The following is a 19591-nucleotide window of genomic DNA, read 5'->3' on the forward strand; positions in this document are numbered from 1 at the left end:
CTCAGATTTCTTATTCCAAATTTTATTCATACGAACCAGAGCCTTAGAACACAAATCCTAGACTTTGATCTTTCTTACCTCTAAACGAAAGAAGCTTGAGAACAAAACCCTCGGCCTGGGCTTCAGAGAAGCAAACAAAATTTCTTGGAACATTTCTAAGGATTTTATGTTGGAGTAGATGATGTTAGGCCTTGGTTCCTGTTGAAATTTTTAATCTTTCGACACTAAATGTCTGCGTCACTGGTACATAATCTTTTCTTGGGCTTTAGCAATGTCATCGCAATTTCGTATGAACCGTGGAGACTAATCAGGGATTTACTATATTCTCTATCTGAAAGTGTTGGTCTTATTCCCTGGGTTTTTGGCCATTGCCTCGAACTCATGCCTTAGATTTCTTTATTTCGAAGCAATTTGACAGGGTACCCTTGGCCTGGGCCTTAGCTATCCCAAAAAGCATTATTTGCTATATTCTAAGGTGTTTTATGCTCACAAGAGGACACTAAGCCTAGGCCTTAGAGCCTCCATTGCACATTTCATTCTTTTCACTCTCAGTGTCTTGGTCTTTCTTTGTTTATGAAAGTAAAAATCTGATTAAATTCCTCCAAAGACATTTTTTAAAATCCTTAAATAAAGAGTTTTAAGCACTCAAGCAAACCAGTCAGCTGCGAGAGAAATCATGATCTTACAAACATTAATTTGGTGCAAAAAAAGACTTGAAAAATTAACAACAAGTTAAAGGTGCAAGACTGTGAATGATTTCAACCAATCAAGTTCACTCTTTTTTTCACCTACTTTTGCAATTTTCTTTATATTCTTTATGTTTTCTCTTTAGTGATTTTGTAGATATTACGCTTTTAATACTGTAGACAGTACAGCCTTATGCACATATAATATTTGATGTGTATCATTATTGCTTTAACAGTCAGTTTATTCTGTTTTTGCTATTAAGTTTTTTTTAGAAGTCATGGTACAGTTTATTTACCTCCACAAGAATTATATTAATCCTAATATGGCCTTTCTTCTTATTTTACTCATTGATTTGGCACCAAAGGACAAATATAATCACTGACAGGGAGCCTCAAGGGTGGAGAAAGTTTGATGCTGCATTAATGTGTGGAGTAAAGGGGATTTTTGTTGATCTGTGTGGAGTTCATAATGTTTGACCCTCCACAGCCTTGTACGTGCTGTCTTTCTAACTGTGACAGAACCGACCACCTGCACCCCTCACACAAACCATGCTCCACTACACGGCCGGACTCTGACTTTCAATCTGAGCTCTCTTCTCCTCTGTATCCCTAAAAAACTCATCATATCCGACAGTGAAACCGCGCTGCTGCTGATCGCTGACAGGCGCCGCTGTGCTTCTTTTCTGGCGCTAAACCACACTGTTTAAATCGCCATGGTAACAGCGATGTCTCTGATTGGTGGAGCTCTCTTTAGGACTTATGGGTATGTATTTGTTTCCGAGAAATAATCTGTTTCCCAGGCGAAAACGAGGATAAGACGATCTTTCTCTCCTGGGCTGGTGCTAGCTTCTATGGGGCAATGCCCAGTCACTTTAGCCTGCTCTTTTACTGCATCGAGTCACACTGAAGCAAGTATAAGTTCTAAAGCACGTCGGCATTTATTTTCGGTTCATGCACTCAAGCTAAACTTAAGGCAAAGTAAAATAAACAGAGGGAAGAGGGAAGAGGGAAGAGCTATGTGGTATGCAAAGCTAGCATTACAGAACGTAGCAGAGAGAATTAACAGTCAGCTAGTCCCCTCTAGTTCTGTCGGTTATTTTTCCAAAATGGCGATGATTATCTTTTATGCATAGTCCTATTGCGCTATAGAAAATAATACACACACACACACACACACACACACACACAATACATGGCTCACCTTACCCCCTGCGTTTTCAGGCTCGTTCATCGTCTGTGAAAACAGAAAGTATTCAAATGTCTAGCAGTTCTTTTTCAACATTTTACAAACCAATAGATTGAGTAGTTTTAATCACCCAAGACAATTCAAGGGACCTGAACTGTGATGCGTGGAGTTATTAGTCTTTTTTCTAGCTGACTTAGCTAGGAACAGCTAACAGCTAATTAGCTATACAATTTGTGTTGCAGGAATTATTCTGTCAATAAGACATTACTGAACATTAACAAACATTTAATAGAAGGAAGGCTGAAGTAGCTAGCTAATGAACTTTCTTGTATGCACCATAAGGTATAACTTCATGTTGATTTTAGCTAGCTTAAGTAGGTACCTAGCTAGCTAACATTAACTTCACTGTAATATGCCTGGGAATACAAAATGGATTTCTGCATTTTTGCGCCATTATGGTCATGTTAGCTAGTGAATCTAGATGTGATAACCCTTATAAATAAATTAGAAATCTTTAAAGGTATTTACAGAAATCGTGCTGAAATGTGTGTGGATAATGCCAAATAGCATTAGCTAACGCAGCTAAGTTATATGCTATTCAAAGGACTTACTAAGTTACCCTTTTAGTACTATGCTTTTAATTATTTTTTGCTAATATTAGATCCCTATTAGTAATCTAAAGTCATTTTAACTTATGACATTATGAAGCAGCCTCTCTTGAAACGGGGAATTCCAATGAAGGTGGGGTCTTAGCAGTGTTTTCGCACCAATGACGCATCATCAGTGAAATTTTTTGTATAAGCAGTGATTAAATAACCTTTTCCAAACAGAAATCCTTATTATTTTACCAAATTTTATTAGAATAAAATACAACATTGCAGTATTTGTTTCTTAGTAATTCGGTGAGGACTTATAATATTACCGCGATTGCAGACAGGCTGAATCTCAAATGGCTCCTTACTCCCTATATAGTGCACTATATCACTTAAGAAATTTTGACTTCTTCAACTAAATAGTGCATTATATGTCCAGTAGGGAACTCTGCACACCTGCCTGAATCCCAACTGGCTCTTTGTAAGACATATTATACACCATTTGGTTTCAGGAGCCGTTATTTCAAGACCTACATAGTGCACTATGCAGGCACCGGGAAGCCATTTGAGATTTATCCATAATCGGCACGAACCTATAGTGCACGTTTGCCGACTCTCCAGACACCGAGTGTAATGTGCACTCAGCCCGAACCTATAAATACACAATTGGGCCGTATCAGCAGATATGGGAATCGGCCCGAGCTCCTGTTGCCAACTGCCGAATGTAACCCGCAGCTGGCCCGAGCCTATGAATGCACCTGGGCCACGTCAATACATACGGGAATCGGCCTGAGCCCCATTTTGCAAGCTCTTCGGTTGCTGAGCGTCACCCACACTCGGCCCAATTCAAGCTGGCCGACGACGAGTCTCAGCCGATGCTGCCACAGATCAGCCGAGCTCGGCCGAGTCTTCATGCTATCTGGGTTGTTCACACGGAAAAGGCGTTTACTGTGCTCATTAAGCACTCAGACTCTTTAGACAAGCCAGAAGCATACATTAGGAATATGTCAACATGGTACAGGATTGGTCTCCCTCACTAATGCTTTAGTGTTCTTTCTCATGAAAATTTGGTTATAAGTCAGTTGCTTTGGAGAGAAATAGTATGTTATTGCAGAAATGTCTGTTTCTCATCATTATAATGAATTCACGCTAAGAGAATACTGCAATGTGTTTCCAGCATTTCTAAAGCGATTGAGCGCTAGTGGAGTGCTGGAAACACCTTTTCAGCGTGAAGAAACGCCTAAAACCATTACTTCATGATTGTGCAAGTGTAGTCACCCAAGTTAAAGTAGTCATATTTTTTCTCACATTCCAATATTACAGTCACTGTACTTAAGGGTTAGGTTTTATATAGTGGGCCCATGTCCTTTGGCTCAAAGCTCAGATTAAATATTTCTTTAAGCATAAAAATCTGGGTCATGATTACTAGGTCTTGTCTTCATAATATTATTTCCCTATTATATTGTAATAGGTTAGAGGCCTCTGGGCCTATTCCAAGATGTTTTATGTTCACGAGTGAACACTGGGCCTAGGCCTCAGAGCTTCCATTCCACATTTTATTCATTATAGTCTCAATTGCTTGGTCTATGGTAGCAGATCCTTGCCTGGGTGTCAGAGCTTCATTCAGCGTTTCTTTTCAATCACCTGAACAGGTTGGGATTTTGGATCAAGACCCAACAACTCCAAGCTACATTTCCAATATTGTAATCCCTGTTCTTAAGGGTTGGTTTTTAATTAGAGGGCCTATGACCGTTGGCTTAAAGCTCAGATTAAATGTTCTTTTAAGCACAAAAGTCTGGGTCATGATTATTAGGTCTTTTCTTCACTATATTAATGCCATAGTACATTTTAATAGAATAGAGGACCCTGGGCCTTCATTTAAGAGCTCATGTCCCATCTTACTCTGTCAAAATGAAATGGCTTATTCTGGGTATTGGCTCAGAGATTTCATTGCAATTTCTTTTTCACCTTGGCCTCGGTTCAGAAGTGCAATTATAAGACCCTAGGCTTTGGCCTCCAAATTCCCAATCATATATTACTTTTTCTATTCTAAGAGGTTGGGTCTTGGTCTAATTTTCAGGGATGTTGTGCTGGTGATTTGATGCTGGGACCTAGCCTCAGAGCTATTCCTATTACCTATTCCAAATTTTATTCTTTAGAGACCAAATGCCTGGCTCATACTACTGGACATTTGCCTTGGTGTTAGGGATTTCTTTTCAACATTATTGTCCCTGTCTTAAGGTTAGTGGGCTATGGACCAGAGCCTTCGAACACAAATTCTAAACTTTAATCTATCTTAGATGAATGAAAGACACTGGATAACAAGACCCTGGGCCTGGGCTTTAAAGAACCAAAGAAAATTTCTTGGTACTCTTATAAAGATTGTATGTCAGGGGAGATGATGTTAGGCCTTGGCTCTTTTTCAAATTCTTAATCTGTAGACACTAAGGGTCTTGGTCATGTGTACATTTTCTTTTCCTGGGCTTTAGTCATTTCAGTGCAATTTTATATCAATTATGGAGACCAATGAGGGATTTATTAGATTCTCTGTCCTTAACTGTTGGTTGTTGATCCAGGGATTTTGTCCTTTGCATCAGAATCATGCACCAGATGTCATTATTCTGAGGCAAATTGACCAGTGCCTAGGCATTAGCCCTCCCCAAATATTTTTTTTGCTATAATCTAAGGTGTTTTATGTTCGCAAGTGGACACTGGGTCTAGACATCAGAGCTTCTATTCCACATTTTATTTTTCAAAGTCTCAGTATCTTGGTCTTTGGTAGCAGATCCTTGACTTGAATTTCTGAGCTGCATTCAAAATTTCTTTTCAACTATATGAATGGGTTGGGATTTTGGTTCGAAGACTCAACGACATCAAGCTCCCATTCCAATATTATAGTCACTGTTCTTTAGGCCTGGGCATTTTATAGTGGGCCCCTGACCTTTGGCTCAAAGCTCAGATTAAATTTTTTTTTTGCACAAAATGTAGGTAATGCTTACTAGGTCTTGTCTTCACAATATTAATGTCATATTAAATTGTAATAGGATAGAGGATAGAGCTCATGTCCCATCTTATTCGGTCAAAATGAAATGACTCATACTGGGTATTGGCTCAGAGATTTCATTGCAATTTCTTTTCATCCTTGGCCTCAGTTCAGAAGTGCAGTTATACGACCCTGGGCTATTTGCATCTAAAATTCCCATTCAAATATTACAGTTCCTATTCAAAGAGGTTGGTTCTTAGCCTTATTTTAAGGGATGTTGTGTTGGTGATATGATACTGCGACCTGGCCTCAGAGCTCCTGTTACATGCCTGCGATGCATGTATGTTTTGTTTTTCTTTTTTTTTTTTCTCTCTCTCTCTCTCTCCTCTTTCGCCCAACCAGATCATGGTGCAGGTGTGGACTAAAAGACCAATGTGGACATCAAATGCTTGGCTGTGCTCTTCTCTCCACCAATCCAGATGGCTGCTTTCTGCTGGGGTCGGGCCTTGGCAGATAAAAGGACTCACCTGAGACTAGTTCTGGAGGGGAGCATTTAGTGTGCATGAGATTTGTAGTGTCAAGCTGTGTTACTTTAAGCCCAGAATATGTAGCCAGTAATCTCCTGTACTCCCTCTCTAGCTCTCTCTCTCTGTGCTGTTTTCTCTCTCCCAGCGCATGTATGGACAGGCAAGTTGGACTTGCCTATACATATGCACACACAAAAGTGGTCGGATTGTTTAGATACATCAGGTAAGGGGCGAGTGCCACCCGTTGTATTTTGGTGTAATAGCCTTGGCTAGGCAGATTAGACTTTGGTTTTCTTGGTTTCATTTCTTTGGCACAGTCCTCCATCCACCCTTGCGGTTGGTTGGGTCCCCTTAGTCTATGTTCTTGCATACTTGGTTGTTAGTTAACTCCTTTTCTTTTAATCTATATGCATTCAGCTCAGCTTATTGTATTATCCCTCTTTCCTTGTAAATATATTTTTCCTGTATCAGACACTTTTGCAAGTGAGAAGCAAAGTAAAGACTTGATTGCAAACGCCACTACTGTGTACTTGTGTCCTTCCCTTCTGTCTCCATCACATGCCATGTTATTTCCCCTTCACCCCTAGCTACATCTGAGGGGAAAGTAACAGCTCCTAATCCAAATGTTATTATTTAGAGTCCAAATGGCTGGCTCATACTCCTGGAACTTTGGCAGGGATAAAGGTCTATCATGTCAATGTTGAAAAGAATTATCTGACACCCATGCAAATGTCTAGTAGAATGAGCCAGTCATTTGGACTCTAAAAAAAAATTTGAAATAGGAACTCGGAGACCACGTCCCAGCATCATATCACGAACACAAAATCACTTAGACTAAAACCAAGACCCAACCTCTTAGAATAGGAACTATAATATTTGAATGGTATTTCAAAGCCCAGGGTCTAATAACTGCACTTCTGAACTGAGGTCAAGGAGGGATAGATTGCACTGAAATCTCTGAGACAATACCCAGTATGAGCCATATCATTGTGAAAGTGTTAGATGGGACATGAGCTCTAAAACATAGGCCCAGAGGCCTCTATAAGAATAGAATAAGGAACTAATATGGTGAGGACAAGACCTAGTAAACATGACACAGATACTTAGCTTAAAAAAAACATTATTCTGAGCTTTGAGCAAATGGCCATGGGCCCCCTAAATAATAACCAGCCCTTAAGAACAATGACTATAATATTTGAATGGGAGCTTGGAGTCTGGGTCTTTTGAATGCAATACCCACTAGGAGTCATTACATTTTGAAAGAGTAAGATGGGACATGAGCTCTTAAACACAGGCCCAGAGGCCTCTGTCCTATTACAATAGAATAGGAAATTAATATTGTGAAGCAAAGACCTATTAACCATGACCAAGACTTTTAGGCTTAGAAAAACATTTAATCTGAGCTTTGAGCAAAAGGCCATGGGCACCCTCTATAATAACCAACCTTTAAGAACAGTGACTATAATATTGGAATGAGACCTTGGGGTCATTAGGGTCTTTAAAGAAAATCCCTACCCGTTTAGATGGTTGAAGGGAAATTGTGAATGCAGCTCTGAAATCCAGGCAAGGATCTGCTAACAACGACCAAGACACTGAGACTGTGAAGAATGAAATGTGCAATGAAAGCTCTAAGGCTTAGGCCTAGACCCAGCTGAACAATCGTTACATCGTTTTCCGTCAAAGCAGGCTGTGTCACGATAATAAACCCGCCGAAGTAGCCATTTCAGAAAAGGAGTTGTACCTGTTAAACCAGCCCGTCCCAAAAACAAATGAAGAAGGGGGAATTGCATGCTATGATGTTACAGGCCAGAAACAGGACATATATGGTTCACGACACAAAATTGAAGACCGAACTGTCCAGGTCTGCCACAATCAGACTGAAGGCCAGATCATTATTAACGTCAAATCACCCTGACCATCACAGGGCTCAAGACCCCTGAGTTTACCTACAGAGTTCGACTGGATGTGTGCACATCACCTGTGATAAGGCATGAAAACGTGTGTTCCAGCAAAGGCGAAGAATAGGTGTATTTTTTCGCACCTACAGAAAAAAGAAGAGCACGTTCAGCTGATTGAAATTACTTTGCGGGAAAGCAAACTACCGGACATCTATCATGCCATGTTCTGACCGGTAAGAAAAAATGCTTTTTTCCTAAGAATTCATTTTGACCATTAGAGGTGCCGTAGTTTGTGAATATAAGCTGTGAAAACAGTTATTCGGTTTCAAGTTGCAGCGTGTGGCTGAAGAGTAAGCATGTATAAGCCCATTAAACCTTTTAATGATTTTCTCTCTTTATCACCAGCCAGCATAATATGCAGGTGCGACAGCTGTCATGTTCCACGCCTGCCTGAACTGATGTGTGAATTCCAGGATGACAAAACAGCAATGCGCATGTGCAAGGACATGCCTGGCTGGAGAGAGTGGGGGAGTTCACCCACACCTCCCGAGCACGATGAGAAGAGTTCTGATCTAGACTGCGCGGAACATTAAAAAAGCGGTGAAAATGACACTTCAGATTCGACCAGCACGAGCTAGGTAGAAGATCAATTGTCCGTGTGACTGATCTGGACAGTGATGAATTTATTGTCGTTGACGATGGCCTCCAAAACAGGCTGTCTTCACCAACCACATCGAGCAATGTGAGAGAGAGAATACGAATGCTTTCTCAGGAATGGGGTCACAAGGTCAATGCGAGGAACCTTGTGACACTGGCGCCAGCTAAGAAAGTCAGAGCGAGAAGCCTTCGGACCGGGGTGAATGACCGAGCCACGAAAATTGTGGAATTTATTTGGGTAAGAGCAATTGTCCTGGCTGTGCGTGAGTGGGTCACGAGAGACTGTGGGGTTGTCAAATTAATCACCCTTCACAAAAACAACACAGTTGCGTTGAAGGTGTTCCCATAAGATTTCTGGACAGTGAGTTCAAACAGAAGTGGCTGAATCTCATAACCACTTGTGAATTAGAGCCCAAAGTCTCTAAAGCAACACTTTGAATTAAAAGAACCTCATGATGGTTTTGTACTAAACATATTACGTAGAATTTATGCAGGAAAAATTGGGGGAATATAACCCGCTGTCCGAGCACCTGAGCAGAGATCCGTCGGATATTTTGAGTCGGTTTTACATGCAGCTAGATGAACCTCTGGACAGTGTTGCAGAATCAACAGCTGCCACCATATGTAAAATTCTGATGCGGTCTGAGGTTGACGAATCTGTGTAGTGATTCACGAGAGAGTTTGTGTATTTGTACATAAGGCGTTTATGACATCTTTTGATCGCTGCTAGTAGGTTTACATACATTTTTGAACCCCTTTGTGTATTTTTATTAGACAAACTGTGTTGTCTTTTTATTTTATATTTTTAGTAAAAACATGTAACCTTTTCATGTTGTATTTTAGTAAAAAAATAAAAGTAACGTTTTCATATTATATTTTAGTAAAAACATGCAAGCTTTTTATTTTGTATTTTAGTAATTTGAGAGTTTGTGTAATTGTTTATAACACATTTATGACATTTTTTGATTGCTGCTAGTAGGTTTACATACCTTTTTGAACCCCTTTGTGTATTTTTATTAGACAAACTGTGTAGTCTTTTTATTTTATATTTTTAGTAAAAACGTGTAATCTTTTCATGTTGCATTTTAGTAAAAAAAAAATGTAACTATTTTTTCATTTTATATTTTAGTAGAAAAACATGTAACCTTTTAATTTCATATTTAAATCATGTAACCTTTTTTTTTCATTTTATATTTTAGTAGAAGAGATATGATTAATTATCCCGCGGCTACTCTTTTTAGCCAAGTCGACCTGTCCCTCGGTCATAAGCTCATTTCTCAAAGCAGTTCGACGTACGCCTACAGGCCCATCATGGAATGTTTGCTTAACTATTCCGAATCTACTCTGAATTCGCAGCGGGGCTGTTTCGCAAAGACATGGCGGGGCACATGGACAAAGCGGATCCTAACAGGGACAATGGAGGCTTAAGGTGGCGAAGCGCTTATTGCGAAAGGAGCCGAATGTTTGAATTGTTGGGGCATTTGCATAAGGACTTTGGATTTCAGGAAAAGCTTCTTTTAAATTCTGTCGACATAAGAATAAAATTAGTTTGTAATAAAAACGAGTTTGTTTTAATGTCATTGGATCTGAACCTGGGCTATAAACTTCACATTTCATCAGCCCTTTTGTACGTGAAAAGAATACACGTATCACCGAGTGTAAAACTGGGCCACGCGTCAGCTTTGCTCAAGTCTAACGCCCATTAGAGAGAGTTAACGTGAAAGTGTTAAGCGTACCAGCGGGGGTTGCGTGTGAAACCAAGATAATTTATTTTTGGGCCAAGTGCCAAAATTCATAGCTATAGGTTTTGTTCATAAGGAAGCTTTTAGCGGATTTTACGCACGAAACCCTTTTAATTTTCATCATTATGACGTGGAATCTTTAAACCTGACGGTGGACAGCGTATCCTACCCATCCACGCCTTTTCGACCCCTTTTTCCCAGACTGCGCTGTCTGCGAGAATATTTCAACCTTATCGCGACGAACAGAGGATTGAGGGACCAGCCTTTGGCCATCTCTTGTGAAGATTTTTCTCAGGGCTACTGTTTATTCGCGTTCAACTTGACCCCCGACGAAAGCTCCAGTGAACGTCAGACTAGACCTCCGGTTTCAAGCGCCTTTGCCCAACACCATAAACGTCATTGTGTTTGCGGTTTTCGACAACGTTTTAGAAATTAATCACAAACGTGAAGTGCTTATGGACTATTTTTTCAAAAAATGGACACTAGACAGATCGCTAAAGCCATGCTATGCACCCGAGGAACTGCCTTCAGAGCCAAAACATGCAAACCCTTCCAGTTTCATTATTAACACGCACCCCCACACCCGACCGGGCGAGCACTGACTGGCCGTTTTGATGTTACCGGATGGTAATGCTGAATTTTTTGATTCCTAAGGGTTTCCGCCAGACTTTGAATTTTTCCCCAGTAACATCATGTTTTTTCGAAAAAAATAATTCATGGCGAGTTTTGTGTAACACTAGGCAAGTACAAGACTATACGTCCGACGCGGGCGGACATCACGACGTATATTTTCTAAAACAGCCTATGATCTTACCTTTTCACAAGTCCTAAACTCTTATAGCCCCAATTTACAAGAAAACGATCGCTCGGTTAAAAAATATGTGAACAGTTTGCTGGGAATAGATTCTTACTGTCATATTGTACTGGGTGTGCAAAGTGTTTACCGTTGTGATTTTATCCATAAATGATTCAAAATGATCTTTCGATGTCTGTGTGATTATATTTTTCAGTACAATCACATTTAAAAAACAAATGTTTACTTTATTTAAACACACACAAGAAAAAAAAACATTAAAAGAATTGAAAATATGAGATGATGCGTTAATGAAAAACATAAAATGTACTTTAATTTAGATTTAAAAAATGTCATGATTATTTAAACATACACTTTGGTTTAAACAAAAAAAAATGTACTTTGATTACTTAAGCACATGCGTTTGAAAAAACATATGAAAATGTACTTTGATTTAGATAAAAGATGACATGATTATTTAAACGTACATTAAAACATCTAAGACGTGAAAATCCATTTTGGTTTTAATAAAAATAAGAGACGATTCAAACATACACTTTGGGTTAAACAAAAAATGTACTTTGATTATTTAAATGCATTCATATGAAAAAACAAATGAAAATGTACTTTGAAAAAATGACATGATTATTTAAACGCATACGTATGAAAAACATACAATTTGGTTTAGATAAAGATATGAAAAGATTCAAACATACACATTACCCTTTGATTAAAAAAATGACATGATTATTTAAACACATGCCTACGAAAAAACATATGAAAATGTACTTTGACTTAGATAAAAAATGATGTGGTTATTTAATATAGGCAAAAACATTTTTAATACGTCATCCACCCCGGAGGCTCAAAGTATCCCAGCTGGCCACCAACGTCAAAAGACGTTGATATTTGGTTGAATGTTGGTCGTGACGTCGGATGACCAAAATTCAACATACACACAACGTCTAATTCCAACGTCAAATTGACGTAGAATAATGACGACAGCCGACATTGATATTTTGTTGGTTTTAAGTTGTGATGTAAAGTAACCAAAATCCAATGTCTTCCAAACGTCACATGCCAACGTCAGGTTGACGTAGAAAACAGACATGCAGTCGTGAGGTATGGTGACCAAAACCCAACGTCTATTTAACGTCATAACCTTAACGTCAGATTGCCATAACATTCTAATATCATTAGACGTTGATATTTTGTTGGTTTTAAGGTGTGATGTTCACTAACCAAGATCCAACGTCTTCCAAACGTCACATCCCAACGTCATACTGACAAAGAAAACTGACCTGCAGTCGTAAGGTATGGTGACCAAAACCCAACGTCTATTTAATGTCATAACCTTAACGTCAGATTGACGTAACATTCTAACATCATTAGACGTTGATATTTTGTTGGTTTTAAGTTGTGATGTAAAGTAACCAAAATCCAACATCTTCCAAACGTCACATGCCAACATCAGGTTGACGTAGAAAACTGACATGCAGTCGTGAGGTATGGTGACCAAAACCCAACGTCTATTTAACGTCATAACCTTAACGTCAAATTGACGTAACATTCTAACATCATTAGACGTTGATATTTTGTTTGTTTTAAGTTGTGATGTTCACTAACCAAGATCCAACGTCTTCCAAATGTCACATCCCAACGTCAGATTGACGTAGAATACTAACATGCGGTCGTGAGGTACGGTGACAAAAACCCAACGTCTATTTAACGTCATAACCTTAACATCAGATTGATGTAACATTCTAACATCATTAGACGTTGATATTCTGTTGGTTTTAAGTTGTGATATAAAGTAACCAAAATCCAACGTCTTCCAAACGTCACATGCGAACATCAGGTTGACGTAGAAAACTGACATGCGGTCGTGATGTATGGTGAATTCGACATGACATTCTAACATTATTAGAAGTTGATATTTTGTTGGTTTAAAATTTCAGTGTCATGTAACCAAAATCCAACATCTTCCACACGTCTTATGCCAATGTTGGTTTTAGGCCATGGTGTCAGAGTTTTAACCTTCATGAAACAAAATTCTAACATCAATAGACTATGACATGTTGTTGGCTCTAACTCAGACAGCAGACTGTTCTCGGCCGATTCTGGCTTACATCCGTGAGTGTTCGTTGACTTCCAGATATTAGCCAGATGCTGGACAGCTGTGTATGGTTTTAAGTCACATTTACGTGTAAGGGCCACTTCTAGCGTGAATGTTATGGCCGATCAGTGTGGATGAAGGAAGAGGGCCACAGCACAATTAAGTTGCAGCAGACTTGTGCTCAGTTGATTTACAATTCAGTACTTTTGACCTATGTCTGACATGTCATAAGCAGCTCACCCAAATAGCAGACAGTTCTGGGCCAATTCTGGCTTACATATCCAAGTGTGGGCCAGAATTGGGCCAGATGCTGGACAGCTGTGCATGGTCTTAAATTGTATCTACGTTTAAGGGCCAATTCTGACATGAATGTTGTGGCCCAACAATGTGGATGAAGGAAGAGGGCCACACCTTTATGCTGCAGCAGATTGGCTGATTTACACCTCAGTACCTTTGACCCTAGTCTGGCATGTCATAAGTGCAATTAGAGTTCACCCTTTGAAGGTTAAGACCCTCATTTAATGAATTTTCCAGCACAAGTTCACCATTTTCATATGGACAAGCTGGCAGCTAGGTTTGAAAAGAAGGCAAATGGAAGTGTAATAATTGAATAATTTCAAATTATAAGGTTCCAGTATGGAAAATTAAAAGTTATAACTAACGTTCTAACAGTACCATTTTAGCATAACACTTGAAAAGCACAGGGTAGCTAGGTTAATGTAACGGCTATCAGCACAAGGTTTAGCTACATTACCCTTAATTGCTAATTCATCATGGCTAATGTTAACTTCTTCCTTAGCTAACGTTAGCTAACTACTCTGAGCATTTAAAAGGAATAGCCTGTGCTTTTTGAGTGTTATGCCATAATGGTACAGCGCTTTAGTTTGCAGTTAGGACATTAGCTCAAAGTTAGCACATTAGCTTGGGTCTAGAGCGTTTACTCTGGGCTAGCACATTGTCTTGTGACAGCAGTAGCAGGTCCTCTCGTCTGCACACACATCATCCTTCTGTATAAGTCAGTAGAAGTACAAAAATTTTTAAAAATGGATGCTGTCATTGTTAAAATGAGGCAATATTTCCTGGTTCATATGAGAGTTCACTGCCAGGTGTGCTTTACATTAGTTCGACCTGTAAGTAGCTTAATTTTGATTATGGGTTCCTTAATGTTTGTTAGAACAAAAACTTTCTTGTTGTTACAGATCTTACAGTTGTGGAGTTCCTGCCTCATTATTCAGTTTCTGAAGTAAAACCCATGCCTTCCAGACAAGCTGTTATTGGAGCTCTGTGACTGCTTACAGTGAAACAACTACCAAAGTGACTGAGCATATTCAGTCTGTAGAGGGATCTGTTGGAAATGCTGATTGTGGTGTTCCAGATTACTAGGTAAAGGGATTTGTTGTACAGTTTGACATAAAAACTGTGTTATCTGGAAATCAGTTAAATAAGTAAATAATAGTGCAAACAATAATGCATTTCCTCTTTTCTTAGGCATCAGGGAGTGGACAGGTTTTGATTTATCCAACTTTGTATTTGTTTACTGTGGAAAAAAATCCTCCAGTAATCATATGAATTATTGCAGACAGAATCAGAAAACATAGCTGTTTATCAAATTAAACCGCGAAACAGTGTCTCATACACAGTTGGCTTGATCTCATGTATGCATGTATTTTATGAAGGCACATTGAATGGGTTGACACCTATACTTCAGGGACATACACAAATGTTTTTTATTCCACAGACCGCTTAAGTATGATTTTTTTAGACATGTTTGCCATCTCTGATTTAAAATAAAATGTCTGTGAAATTACATTTGAACAGTGCTCCAAGGTAGATGTCAGATTTAGCCTGTATTTCAGTGGCCTCTCCACTTTGCTCAAGAACGACCTGTCACAAAGGTGAAGCCTTTGTTCCTTCATTCATTTACTGTTTTTATTTATTTAACCAGAATCAACATGGAGTTTTCATTCTAAAATGGCTTTTGACACCTATTGATTATTAAGAAGAAATATTACTAAAACTAATCACAGATATTACTAATATTTTGCATGATCTGCAATAAATGAATGTGGCATCCTGCAGTGCCACACCTGGTTGGGGACTAAAGTGGGTAGCCAAATCTGGCCCACACCTTTATATATACTACAGTATATGGGCCAGAGCTGGACCAGAGCCCTTAGTTCTACCCACTTTACAGTATGTTGGCCAGATCTGGGCCACATTTATTAGTTCTACTCACTTTACAGTATATGGGCCAGAGTTGGGCTACATCTGTTAGTTGTACTAATTTTATAGTGTGTTGGCCTCATCTGGGCCACATCAATTAGTTCTTCTTGTTTTACAGTATATAGACCAGATCTGGGCTGAGGACCCAGCCAGAACTGGGCCAAAACAAAACTAAAGATGAGATAAATATTGCTAACTGGGAAGTCACAGTGTTAACTAACCAAAACCTAACATCTGCTAAACGTCACAGTGCTAAAGTCCTTCTAATGTGGGATACAGACAACTTTAGACCCTGGTATTTTGTGGGATGTCAGTTGTGGTGTTGGGTAAACAAAATCAGTCTGTCAAAATGTCACACATACTGCAGTTCAATAACTTAAATATATTTATACAAACATAAATATGGTTAAAATATGTCATACCAATAAACTGTGATGTTACTGCTCTTTTAATAAATGTATTTAATGTATTTTCCTGCTGCATGACACGCACACAACCACAGGACACGAATTTCGGTGACAGCACTACAGAGCGACAGAGTGGCATGTTTTGACTGATTGGTCACTCAAAATTCAAGTCACAGTAGTTGCAGGTGATTGGGTGAGGAGGAGGAGGAGGAGGAGGAGGAGGGCGGGGCGCCGTTTGAAAAACCGCGGCCAAGACTGAAGATTCGAACCGAGAGCGGTGGACACACACACTGGGTAAGTATTCAGTAATTATAATTTATTCGGGTTGTACAGAAATGTGTGCTTTACTAAAGTTTAGTCGAGCTAATAAGTTTAGATCGACAGCCAGAAGCTGGGTTTCTGTTACCAGCTAATGCTAGCGCCAAATTAGCCCGGCAGTGAGAGAGAGAGAGAGAGAGAGAGAGAGAGAGAGACCTCCGCTCTTTCTTGAGTAAGTTATTTTGAGAGCAAGTGTGCAAGGCGCGTTTATGTCTCAGGGAAAAGGGTTCGCGTATCTTTGGGTCATTCGATTTTCATCTCAAATCCAGTTTTGTAGAACAGGAAAATGGGTCAGTTGTTGTTTTTGGTTCTGTTATTGTCAGTGGAAAATAAAGAAATAGTTTTGATTGACAGTTTCACAAATGTATGATAAAATAATAAAAAACAGAAGAGGAATAAGGGGTCGTATTTTATGTATTTAATTTTAACATTTTCTATCACTTAAACAATAAATAAATAAAATATATCCTATCAGGAAGAAATCTTAAGTGATCTGGGGAAGAGACTTTACAGAACTCCTGCCATTTAACAGCGAAATCAAAGAGAGAAATGAGTCACGCTGCCCAGTAATGATGAGGAAAATGAATACTGTGATGTCACACTGTCAGATGTAAACAGCTCCAGACCTAAGAGTTAAAGCTGTGAGCTGTCCTGTGTGCAGGTCGTTCTGATAATACTGTGGCAGCTGCCACTGGCTCTGGTTTTTGGAGGGAGCTTTAGAGGCGCGATATGCAGAGCTCCGCCCCCGTAAAAAGGGACGTTGTCGTGGTTTAATAATGTTAATGTTGTTCTGTAAGTCTAAAATGTATGTATGTGTTATTTGTGTTATTCTGTAGCCTCTCCTGTGTCTCCTTCTTTATCAAGACACCTTCATTACGACAGAAAGCCATTCAGTCCTCCGAGTGCAGCACCGACACCAGCGCCTTCCTTACATTAAACTAAACTCTCACTGAGAGAGGAGACTCTGTGTTGGGCTTTAGGTCCTGTTGTGCTGTTTGTTGTGAAGAATTGATGTTTGTTTGTTTGTTTGTTTTGTTTGTTTTTTGATTTTATGATTAGTTTGTGAAACTGTAAAACAAAGCAAATTTTTAGTGTTTGCACTGACAAAAACAAAACCAAAAATGAGAATTGACCCATTTTTCAATGCTGGTTTTGAAATGACAGTTGAATAACCAAAAGATACACAGACTGAAAAGGTTTCTCTTCTTTTTTTATTTATTTATTTTTTTTTTTGTAGTAGTAGTATTGGTAATGCATCCCACTTGTGTGCATTTCTGTGATCTATCCCCCCAGGAACGCCCCTCACATGATGTCATGGGCACGTGGGCTTGAAGTAAAAGCCACAGTTATGTTCCAGAGTGAACAGAACAGCACGAAAAAGATCAATAAGGTCAAGATTAATGAGTGCCTTCATTAGATTGTGATGTCGGTAAGTTTACTGTTACATTAACATTTTATCATTTTATTTAGTTGCTTGAAAGTCAACAATACCCAACTTTCAGTTATGTTGTGCAAGCTGGCAGCACAACAATAACCCCTGCTGAATAAAGACCATTAGAACCATTAGGATTAAAACCTAATGGTTTTTGCCCCCTAATGGGAATTAGCTTAATATTTACCAATAGAGACCAATATTTTCCAAGTGAAGCATTAGAAATGTATCTGGAATCTGTCACTAGATCACTTGTTAAATCGTTAGGATCGTTTACATTATCAACCCATCAAGAAAAGCCAAAACACATTACAAACCCCCAAGAACCAACAGAAACTCTTAATGGTTTTGATTTTTTTTTTTTTCATCAGGGACATTATAATCCACATTATAATCCATTATTGCGCATTAATTTAAATAATGCTTGGTGTGGAGCAGATTGTGTAGTACTGCTGAAAACGCTGCTGATAGCTACCATTAGCAATCATAGGCATTCAGACTGCAAGTTCAAGTCGGGGATCACAAAACCGTGAGACAGTACTCTATACAAATCATAAAAATCGGTACATTTGTGCATATTTTTAAATGCTCATGTAAAACGTAAAAACAATATTAATTTAGAATGCGTAACGTCTTTACAAATACTGGTGTATTTTCACCATTGAGTCATATCCATCAATGAGAGAAGCCATATCAGCCAATGAAAGTTAAGGGGGTGTTCCTGATGTGGGCGTTCTCATTTTATGGAAACGCCTTTCATTGCCATTCGACACTATTGTTTGGATTAGCTTAGAAGTGAGCGGCGGCACTGACCTCCAAAAGTTGTGATTATCAGTATTAGCTGTATTTGTTTTCATTTGTAACATTACAGATATGGTTACAAGTTGCATGTTCTGAGTTCTGATGCACAGTGGGGTGGCTTATTATCATAAGGCATGAATTCTAGTTCTGTTTGATGGCTATTTAAGCAATAGAACACTCAAGATTGTGTGTTATTGCATAATAATGTCACGGCTATGATTTGATATATGATTAGATTATCACAGCCGTGATGTTATTCGCTATAACACCACCTTGAGTGTTCTATTGCTTTTATACAGTTTCTACAAAATAAACAAACAAAATAAATCAAAGAGTTTCATACTGAATATGCTTTAATACTGACAATACCTTCTGCCAAAAAGTAGTTCTACAACAAATGAGTTGTTGCTATGCAATGGTAAAATTCCCTAGACCAGGGGTTGGCAACGTAGCTCTTTTACTGCCCTGTTGCAGCCCCACAGCAGAATTAGATTTTTAGGTAAAAAAATAATACTCATTTGCAGTAAAATAAAGCTTTGCTGATCATTCAACACAGTTTAACAATAAATGGTCTTAAACACTGGAGTTAATGTATAACTGCTAATTCACCCTTTAACCCTGAAGATTGGCGCGCAGACTGCTGGTCACCATATCAACACACAGCAACCTCACCTAGCTAGTAGCTAACGAAACGGCAGAGAGAGATTTAAGACGAACATTGATAATTTGGAGATGAATGGACTTATTTGCAATTATAATCACTCCAGCTGGTTTCCTGATACATTTAATCTGTAACAAGAAACTGCCAAACACTAAAGTTGCAAAGCTGAAGTCAGTTTCTCATTCAAATTTTCCCATTCCACCTTAAATGATGCAGCAGTTACATTCTGGTACGTCAGGCATCATTTAAGGTGGAATATGAAAATTTGAACATGAAGCTGGCGAATGAGAAGCGACTTCAGTCTCATTAAAAAATCAAATATTTAGAGACATTTTTCAAAAACTATTCCTTTTGAGGAAAACTTTCCTGCTAGAGATGTGAGAAAGGCGGCTATAGCTGAGCTAAAGCTTAAAGCAGAGCAAATTAAGCATGTGTTTTCGTTTATATTATATTTTTTAGCCTATACTAGGACATTAGCACGTACTGAGACATATTTACAGCCAAGATGGTAAAATTGACATTGTTGTGGCTCCCAAGGTGGTTTGATTTTTGTCGAAAGGCCAAAATG

This window comes from Colossoma macropomum, unplaced genomic scaffold (genome assembly GCF_904425465.1).
Source record: "Colossoma macropomum unplaced genomic scaffold, Colossoma_macropomum, whole genome shotgun sequence".
NCBI lineage: Eukaryota > Metazoa > Chordata > Actinopteri > Characiformes > Serrasalmidae > Colossoma > Colossoma macropomum.